The sequence below is a fragment of the Oxyura jamaicensis genome, chromosome 2, assembly GCF_011077185.1.
Source record: "Oxyura jamaicensis isolate SHBP4307 breed ruddy duck chromosome 2, BPBGC_Ojam_1.0, whole genome shotgun sequence".
Taxonomy (NCBI): domain Eukaryota; kingdom Metazoa; phylum Chordata; class Aves; order Anseriformes; family Anatidae; genus Oxyura; species Oxyura jamaicensis.
In genome coordinates, this window is record NC_048894.1 from 140,556,957 (window position 1) to 140,567,028 (window position 10,072).

At 42.4% G+C, this 10,072-nt stretch overlaps 1 long non-coding RNA gene across 1 annotated transcript; it reads right to left on the reverse strand.

Annotated features, from left to right (window-relative positions):
* Positions 1-5,393: 5,393 nt before the first annotated feature.
* LOC118161458 lies at positions 5,394-9,581 on the reverse strand. Its single transcript, XR_004748036.1, has 3 exons — positions 9,559-9,581; positions 9,418-9,425; positions 5,394-5,438 (listed from the first exon to the last, which is right to left on the reverse strand). It is a non-coding gene; the product is annotated as an uncharacterized LOC118161458 (long non-coding RNA).
* Between the last annotated feature and the right edge of the window lie 491 nt (positions 9,582-10,072).

Consider the following 10,072-nt stretch of genomic DNA (forward strand, 5'->3'; position numbering starts at 1 on the left):
TTTGATTAATTTGACCCCTTTTTTCGCTTTCCTCTTTTTTTTTTTTTTTTTTTTTTTTGATTACCATCCATTTCAGCTTTCTATTCAACTTTCAGTTTTGTGATCTCCTTCATGAACTTGCTCAGAACTACAAAGAGTAGTACAGATTTTTACCCCTTTTGCCTTGTGTTGAAGAATACTTTCATTTGCCAAACTGTCTTCACAGCTGTGGATACGGCTCCCTGCTTCACTTTCTCAGAGCTCCATTTGAGCTCCTGCTAAAACTGAAAGCTTTTGGGGAAATAAATATAAGATGTCAGTGACTTAAAGCCCACTGCTGTAAGTTTAAGATGTTTGCCTAATATCACATCACCGAAATGGAACAGATAAAGATGAAGTGTAAAGTATATGTAACGTGGCTTGCAGTTAAATGCAGTAATTGGAGAATGCAGGCAGCAGATCTGGGAAGGTGATAAGGTAAGCAAAAGCTTCTTGGGAAAGGTAAACTATCTGAAGAGCTGACAGTGATATGCACTGACTGGAAGGAACCCAAAATTGTTTTAGCCTTTAAGCATCCAACAGACATTGGAGTAATTGAGTAATCATACACTCTAGGTCCAGTGTTCCTGTCACTGATACCCCATGCATCTCAGTTATTGGTGTAATTTAAATCTGATAGCTACATAATGGACCAAATTCTCTTCTCTACTTTTCATAAGTTGCCCTATTCAATTCAATATAAATAATGTTTGCATGAGCACACTGTGTAGAATTTGTGTCATGAGGCTTATTTGCTCTCTCAAAATATGGTATCCTCTGCTATACGTATTGTACAGTGCCATATAAGACAGAATATATATTCTAAAGGAAAATACCCTAAAGCACTGTAGGTTAGTTTAAATTCTCAAAAAGGTGTAAACTCTTCAGTTTCTTCCAGTGTTTAGGCAGTTTTCCTCAATATTTATGCCAAAACTTGTCCCTAAGTCTCTCTTACTTTTGGTGCCAGCGCTTTGAAAACGTGTTGGATTCTGCATCATAAAGGATGACGCCTGTCCATATGCATTTCTCAGAATGACAGCTTCTACCTTTCAAGGGTCATTTGGGTCAGAAGTTTTCATTAAAAAATATTTGAGTACATGCCACATACCTTGTCTGTTTATTCAATCTTATTATTCAACAAAACATTTCAATATTGCTAAGCAGCCAGATCAGAATAAGCTCATTGGAGCATGGGAACATCTTTTTGTTCTGCTTTTATATATAGCACCTAATACAGCTCAGGCTTGGGGTGCACAGGCTGTACTGCAGTGCAGATAATAAATACTAATAATCAGGAGAGCTTTAAGGTGTGACTTTCACAATGAGTGTAGAGCTTCATAAAACAATCTAGCCCTAATTTTCCCTGTTAAACTGGGGCAGCATGCTTGTTTGCGTCTCCTTAGTGCTAGGATGATTGATTAGTATGTATGAAGTGCTATATAACAGCTAAAATTGATCCAATCAGTCCCATGGCCTGCTGTGGATAGAAAATCAGGCTTTCTGCATACTACAGAAAATTGCCCATCACATTTTTTTCTGTCTGGCAGCAAAAATGCAGTGGCAGAGGCTTTCAGTAGAGTTGTTTCTTGGTGATGAGTTAGTTAAGTTTGTGCTTTCTTCTGGAGGTTTCTTTTACAAACTTCCTCCTCTGTTTTTTCTTCTACCCCCTCAATTCCCAGTAGAGGTGCTCTTAGGTTGGGTCTAGTAAAACAAAATTATCCTGGTGAACTAAATCCATCTTTACTTCTTCTAAACAAGACATGGCACTGTTGTACACTCAGCCATACTGTGTAACTTCTGGTGTAGTTTGGGCTGCGATGATTGTAATTTCTCCATGGAAGGGTGTTCATGGAAAGGGCATCCCAGCAGTCTGGGGACAAGGATGAGCAAGGGACTCTTCCAGGAGCCAGTACAGACAAGAGCACCCCGCTGGAGGAGGGAGAAGGCATGTACAGCTGTACAAACATGAGTGGTGGTACACAAAGCCAAAAAACAGCCTGACACATGTTACTAAATAAAATGGCAACAGCTCTCTGCTGAAAGGGGACAAAATATCTTCTGGTTGTAAACCATCTCTGTTCACCATTTATAAGTCCATTTATACCTGAGATATCTCCTTTGTACTTGGAAATGTCATGATCAGTCTCTAAGCTTCGAACACTTCTCTCCTTCATCATCACTGCAGATAGCAGCACTGTCTATCTGTCACTCCATATAACCCACAAATCATCTTCCCACATCTCTTCCAAAGTTTCCACACTTGGATGAAGGAGTGAGGAAAGAAAAAAGTGTTGAAGTCTGCCTACCATCTCTAAGACATGGCATTTCCTATCCAACTGTGCAGTTAAAGCTCTCCCTTCAGCTTTCATTTGCTCATATCTTGTTTTTTTCCTATATGCTCTTTTATTTTTGATAAATGCAGTCTCGTCCCTCACTTCCATCCAGCATACTGCTGCATAGGTAATTTTTCTGCCCCATTTTTCTGCCCTATTGCTTTGACCACAATACTTTTCTTTAGAAAATACTTTTTTCTTTCCATTAGCTTTTGCTTTAAATGTGATTGAAAAGGCAAGGTTTGCAAATACTTTTAAGCTTCTTACACGCATAAATTTGATTAAGACATAAAATTCTCAGTAATTTTGTGAAGTCAAGTTTAAGTTCTTCTACAGGACGTAGCATATATTTTTAAATGAAACGGATATACAAATAAAAATCTAGGCTGTTATTATAATACAAATTGTTTTTTTACAATAATAGTACTTGGAAGAATGCCTGACATGACTTCTTTCTGCAAGAAATATACACTATCTTCTGCTGCCTCACAGTGTTTGTCTGTTTTCATACGTGCTGTTACACTTTTATTGGTCTGGAATAGTAGTTCCTGACTACTATTTCTGATTTCAAAGTAAGTGTTGACTCCAGCAATTTCCCGAGGTGGCTTTTTTAAAATTAAAATCAAACCAGAATCCGGTTTAAGGATATGACTGAGAGGAAATGGGACATATTTGCCCCTATTCGATTCTGAATGCTGCTAGGGAAGTTTTATTGTTGTTGTTGTTGTTGTTGTTATTTTAAAAAAAGCCAGTATTTTCCTAGGGGAGTGTTTTTGTGTGGGAGGGGGGAGCGAGGGGGGGGGGGGGAGTTGTTTGTTTTGTTTTGTTTTTGCTTTAAAAAAGCCAGTATTTTCCTAAAGGTTTTTCTTTTAGAAAAACAGAAAAAGAAATTAAAAACTAATAATAATAATAGAGGTGATTTTTGTGGCAAAGAGTTTTAATGCTGCTTGCTTCCTTCTTTCACAAACACACAATTATTTTATTCAATGCTAATAAAGAAACACAAATCATGCAATATGCATGATTTTATTCTAAAAATGGATCCAGCTGCCTTAGAGATTTGTAAATGTTGGAATAATATATGAGATCGCCTTTCCCAGTGCCCCAAAAAGGTTAGACTTTTCCATTGAGAGATGTCAGCTAAGGTGATTATTCTGTAAGCAGACTAAGCCTTGGGATTTCATAGCAGATCTCAAATGTATTTAGCTAGACTAATTAGCTCATTTTAAATGATGGAATTTGCGATTTTGTTAAAAGAAGAGCTCATTTATATTCTTTATAGTATTTCTATAGGACCAGTTCAATGTAATTAAATGAAAAAACAATGTAATAAATTCTTGGAAACAATCCCCTATAAATATTGGTTTATCATTTGGCATTCTCCTCTCATTTCCACCGGATACCAGTGGGATTTGTATATCCGCTTCCTTTATGTTTCTAATTAAGAAACCACGTCAGATTTGTGGAAAACCTACACAATCTGTCACTTTGACTGCTGAGGAATGGGCATGCTTCCCTGACCCCTATCCCCATCAATCTGAATAGATCCAATTTCATTGATTTATATCAAATAGAATTTCATTGGTGGCTACTGCATAAATCTGTGATGACTTTCACATTTGGTACCTAAACAATGATCAGATGGAATGTGTCTGTTTAAAAGCGACCTTTCTCCAATTTTTGAACTTTGGCCTATAAAAGGAGAAGAAAAGGTTTAGTTGTTTTCATTTCCAAAGAGTTGTAAAAGTTATCACTGACTTCTGCAAGGTATTTGATTCATTTGGATTTTTATTATTTTTTTTTTTCTCCCTGAAGTCTGACATTCGATCATGCTTAAAACACAATTTATTCACAAGGCAGCTTTTATAAATGTAAGATGACTAATTGGGATAGGGTTATTGCTTTTTTAAAAATAATAATAATAATAATAATAATAATGTTTTCCCTGTGAAAGCATATATAGTGCCAGCACCTCTCAACTACAAAAAAAAAAAAAAAAAAAAAAAAAAAAAGCCAAATTGAAGTGCACTAATATACTGAAAATATTGTCTTTGTTTCCTTAAAAATGTTGAGACAGACCTTTTCTCTTCTCCAGGCTGGGCCACACAAAGCTCAGGGGCCAGAGGCAGGAGTGGAAGGGGACATATTGCTCCCTTGCTCACATGCAGCAGCACCCTGCATGTTGTGCTCCTGCTCCCATGCAGTGCTCACGTCCTCGCCTGGATCCAGCAAACCATGCAGCCCCTCCCTCTAGCCCTAGGGTTGGGCAGCATGGCCCAGGTTATGTCTGTGCACCTGAACATAGCCAGGGTGGACGCAGGCTGATAACTAACCAGCACAGATGGCACATAACTAACCAGCACAGATGGCACATGCCAGCACTCGAGCCTGGTTCCTGACCCAGTTTGATTTCCCCATGTAGATTTAGCAAGTGTTGCTGTGGCGGGCCCTGCCAGAGACACCGCACGAAGCTGGGGAGGATGCAGTGGGAGTGATGTACCTCCCCTCTGCTGCGCCTTGGCTAGCCCCACATTTTCTGACACTCTCATGTGGAAATGATACTTTAAATCTCTTACGGTATTTCACTTGTTGGCTTAGCTGGAGCAGGCAGCCACCCAGGCTCAGATGTGATGCTGAGTCCTGATGTGACACCATCCTAAATGCTGCCATCACTTGTTCTGACCCTGGATACATCTGCGAGGAAGCTGCCAAGCGTGTGGTAAGCAGTGAAGACTTAGCTACTTAGCACCAACTGCCTGCGTGCACACTGTTGTCACTTGCTCGGGTGACACTACATTTTGGGGGCTATCGTAGGCTGGGTATCGCCTCTCCTGCACAGCCAGGGTGCAGCCTGTGCTGTTTGCAGTGAGGGTCTAGGCTCTGTTGAGCAGTGCCCAGTGCCAGGACAGGAGGCACTCAGCACAAACAGGCCCCTAGGAGGCTCCCCCTGAGCACCAGGAGCACTTCTGCGCTGTGTGGGTGACGGAGCCCTGGCACAGGCTGCCCAGAGGTTGTGGGGTCTCCTCCTTGGAGACCTTCAGAAGCTGCCTGGACGTGGTGCTGGGCACCCTGCTCTGGGTGTCCCTGCTTGGGCACAGGTGGCATCAGGTGGCCTCCAGAGGGCCCTGCCAGCCTCAGCCACTCTGGGATCCTGTAACACAATATATGGTATTTACAGACAGCAAAAGCATCCAACAAACTTGATGTTTATAACTTAGCATGTTGTGCACCATAGCATTTTCTGACAGCCAGAGGTGCATGGTTATCATCAAAAGAGTAGCTTAGGATTCCTCTGCCAGTCTTATGACCAAAGCTATTTCACTCCAGCTCCCCCTCTCACCACAGATGAGGTTGCAGGGTCTGGATGCTGGCTAATGGGTCACTCACTGTACAGGTCACCCACTGTACAGGCACTGCACCATAAAATTAAACTATGTCCCTGCTTAACTGAACAAGAATTGAATCTCATTTGCATGAATTTGAATTGTACAGCCAAAGCAAGCCAAGTAGTTTTGATGAAGTCTTCCAGAACACCTCTTTTGACTTCTCGAACATGTAGGCCAGTCTTCAATATTTTTGAAGATTTTTTTTCCTTGGCAATTTATTTATTTATTTTTCCTGATTATTTATTTATTTATTTATGTTTGCTGTACGCTAATTCCCATTCCAAAGCACCGACAAATGTGTTTTTTGTTAGTGCAGGTTGCCCTGCAAGAATGTGATTTTGGAGTGTGAGATTTCGTTATAGGAATCTGGAAAAGTTAAAACCTTACTATTAGTATTTTGAAAGCATATAGGAGATGGATCTCCATTGGGTTCCCCAGGTTCCAGGAGCAGTCTTCCCTGCCAAAGATTAGTTATCTAGTATTTAACATGCTGTCACTCTCCTTAATTATGGGTACTGCAGAATTCCTCATCTAGATTAACATCTTTCACGTAATTACTTTCTGTTCTGGAGTTCTGCATCATAAGCAGAACTCAAACACTTGAAGATGCCTGAAACAACAACAAAAAAATTACTCTGAAGTTATAAATATCATCTCCAGCCACTAAACTGTCATGTAATTTTAACCCTTAACTTTCTTTAACCCTGGTTGTTTTCTTAGTGTGAATCTTTGTCATAGGTCTTCTCTAAGTCTCGTCTTCCTTTGCAAACACAGAGTTTTATTGAATTTTGACCAATGACAAATCCCAGGCTTGAGTAAATGGCTGCATGAACAAGCCCTGGTATTATAAGCATGATCATAAATATAATGACTATATTTTAATTGTTCATATTTTTTCCCTTTTGGCATCAGAAAAGAAGTGAAGAGAAGCAGTAATAATAAGACAGATAATTCTTTGAATATGCTTTCTCTCCAAACACTTGCAGAAAGACCCTGAGCTACCCACTAGGGCAGTACGGCAACAGGCAGGAACATATGGCAGAAACTCTTGCTCATGCCTGGAAATGGTGTTTGATGTTATGCAGGAATTTGCTGTATGCACAATCTGCCTGATGGATGCACAGCTGGTACCTATGTCTGGTGCTAATGAGAAGGTAGATAGAGGAGAGAGAAGAGCAAATGCACCAACATGAGACAGAAGCAGACTGATGGAGACAGGATCTGAAGGCAGCACAGCTGAGTGATGATCCAGAGGTGATCCAGAGATAATCTTTAAACCACAAACCTATTGTTGGGTTTGTTTCTGTGTAACACCAATCATGTACCCTCACCCAGGTGGTGTGCCCTGGCACCTCCTGCCCCAGCTGGGTCCCACCTGGAGCCATGGCTGAGCCAGCTGTGTGATTTCCCTGTGATGCAGGAGCTGAGCGATGCCCTGCCCAGCCCTCCTTCATGAGCTGCCCTGTTTTTCACAGCTCTGGGGTCAGATGTGGAAAGGGAACGTTGTACTGGGTCTGGCTGGGATGTAAACTTTCCCTGCAGCAGCCCATACAGTGCTGCGCTCTGCACTTGTAGCTAGAACAGCAGTGGTATCACACCAGTGTTGTGTCTGCTGCTGAGCAGTGCTGGCACAGCATCAGGACTCTCTCTAACCCTCCTAGGGGGTGGGCAAAAAAGTGAGAAAGAAACATCAGCAGGGCAGCTGACCTAAACCAACCAAAGGGATATTGCATACCATATGATGTCACACTCAGCAATAAAAGGTGGAAAAAGGAAGAAGAGGGGAGGGGTGGGCTCTCGTTGCGAAAACGTCTGTCCTCCTCCCGAACACCGGCTACGTGCGTTGAGGCCCTGCTTCAAGGACGTGGTCAAGTATCGCTCATTTGTGGGAAGTAGAGAGTAATTTCTTTCCTCTGCACTTCCACATAGCCTTTACTTGTTTTGTTTAGTTATTCCCTTTCCTCCTCCCTCTTCCCCTTTCCCTTTTTTCCCTTTAGTTGAATTGTTTAATTAATATTTCCTTAATTATTTTTTCCTTTAATTAAATTATCCTTATCTCAACCCATGAGTTGTTCTTTCCTTTACTTCTTCCCCTCCTCATCTGAGGAGGGGGAGTGAGAGAGCGGTTGTGGTGTTCAGCTGCCTAGCATGGTGAAACCACCACAAACGTTTCCTCCTTCCAGGGACTGTAGAGTTTCAGTGTTGCCACGCTGTGCTACCCGTTCCTCTTTCCCAGCCACATATACCTTGGAGGTGAAAGCATGTAAATGGCTTGAGGGAAATCCAGGGAAAACCTGTAAATACTTTGATCCTAATGCTCTGCCACTCCAGATGCAGACGTACCTTCTGTTAATATCTTTGAGCTGGGTGCTGCTAGCTGTGAAGGTTTGTTCTCTGCTGACAGAGCTCTGAAACATTTGGATAAGAATAGAGATTACTTTTAGCAAACTTGAGGTATACAAGGCTATATAATGTCTTCATACACTTGAGAATGAGACATTCTCTCTGACGTTTTAGAGGGAAAGGGTCTATGACTGACAGTGCAAATGTTATGCTGGAGACCTATATCTCAGTATGTGCAGCAATGATAAAATAAAGAAGTCTGTGTAAGGAATAGAAAAATTTTATGCTTGCAGTCTCTATTTAAAAGGCATAAGCACAAAAAAAATCTACTGATGACTATTTCTCCCTCTCTCCCCCTCCTTTTAACTAATAAATTGTACCTTGTTCTCCCTTTTAAGTCAATAGTGAACAGATGTTAATGGTCAGGTTTAATATATAATAGCTCTGTGTTTCAGAAGTGTAATACTTCCTAAAAAACAATCCCCTGAAATAGGACTTAGGTGATGTTTTGAGAAAGAAGTACGGGAAGAAAAGAATGTGATGAAATATTTCTTCAAATTTCTCTTAGAAAAACATTCAGGGTAAGAGCTTATCCTGGGAAAAACACTTCCAGCTCACACTGCGTCTGCTCTGCTGTGGTCAGAGGTGACTGCCTTTGCCTGTGGAGGGAAGAGCAAGAAAATGCCAGGAGGAAAACACTGCCCCTTCTGATTTTCATGCTGAAGGGAGCAGTGAAAATTAAGCTTAGAACTGAAATATTTTCAGTCTTCATCCTCGTTAAAAATAAGCCAGCAGGCCACAATCAGAAAATGATAAATTTAATGCTGGTCATAAAGACTTTTCTACAAAACCAGCTAGATGCAAACTGATTCCTGTAATTTCTCTGGTTGTCACACAGTAACCCAAAATATGATAGCCAATGTTGCCAATGACAATTCATACCCCTCACCTAACCAAGAGGGAAACGAAAACAGCCCAGAAGAGGGCTTTCCATCAAAATCCAGTGTGGGGAAAGAAGGAAGACGGATGGACCTGACCTGCTTCCTGGTTCACTGCACCTGGAGTGCAGTGTCCAGTGCCAAGGTACAAGAGAGACCTGGACTTACTGGAGAGAGTCCTATATGAGGCCACCAAGATGATCAAGGGACTGGAGCACCTCTCCTATGAGGAGAGTCTGAGTGAGCTGGGCCTGTTCAGCCTGGACAATAGATGGCTCAGGGGGGATCTCATCACTGTCTGTAAATACATGAAAGGAGGGTGCAAAGAGGATGGAGCCAGGCTGTGTTTGGTGGTGGCACTGGGCACAAACTGCCCCACAGGAGACTCCCCCTGAGCACCAGGAGCACTTCTGCGCTGTGCAGGTGACGGAGCCCTGGCACAGGCTGCCCAGAGGCTGTGAGGTCTTCTCCTTGGAGACCTTCAGAAGCTGCCTGGATGTGGTGCTGGGCACCCTGCTCTGGGTGTCCCTGCTTGGACACGGGTGGCACCAGGTGGCCTCCAGATGGACCAGCCAGCCTCAGCCACTCTGTGCCTCTGGGAGGAGGGTGAGCAGTGCAGTGTGTCAGGTATGCACCCTGCAGAATGGGTTATGGCACCCCATGGAGAAGGGGTGGACCTGGCTGTACTTATTGGTCTTGTTCTTTGCACTTCTGCCCTTCTGCATTCATCCAGATCCCAGAGCCACCTAATTTAGACCCCAGGTTTCTGGGTGGGGCCAAACCAGTGACTTCCAGAGTATTGGTGAGGATCCTGACCCGCCTGACAGACAGTGCCCACAACTGGAAGGCAGCGCCTGCCTCCAGGACAAGGTTTACAGAGGGCCCAGCACTGCAAAGCCTTTGGGAGGTGTTGTGGCATGAATTATGCACTTCAGCAGTTCCTCCTGCCTGAAAATTACAGATAGAAATGACACATGAAGAACAAGTATTGCACATGTTACTTTATCTTAAAATTAATAGGCGCTGGGAAGCTATCTGAGGCGAGGGAAGAGCT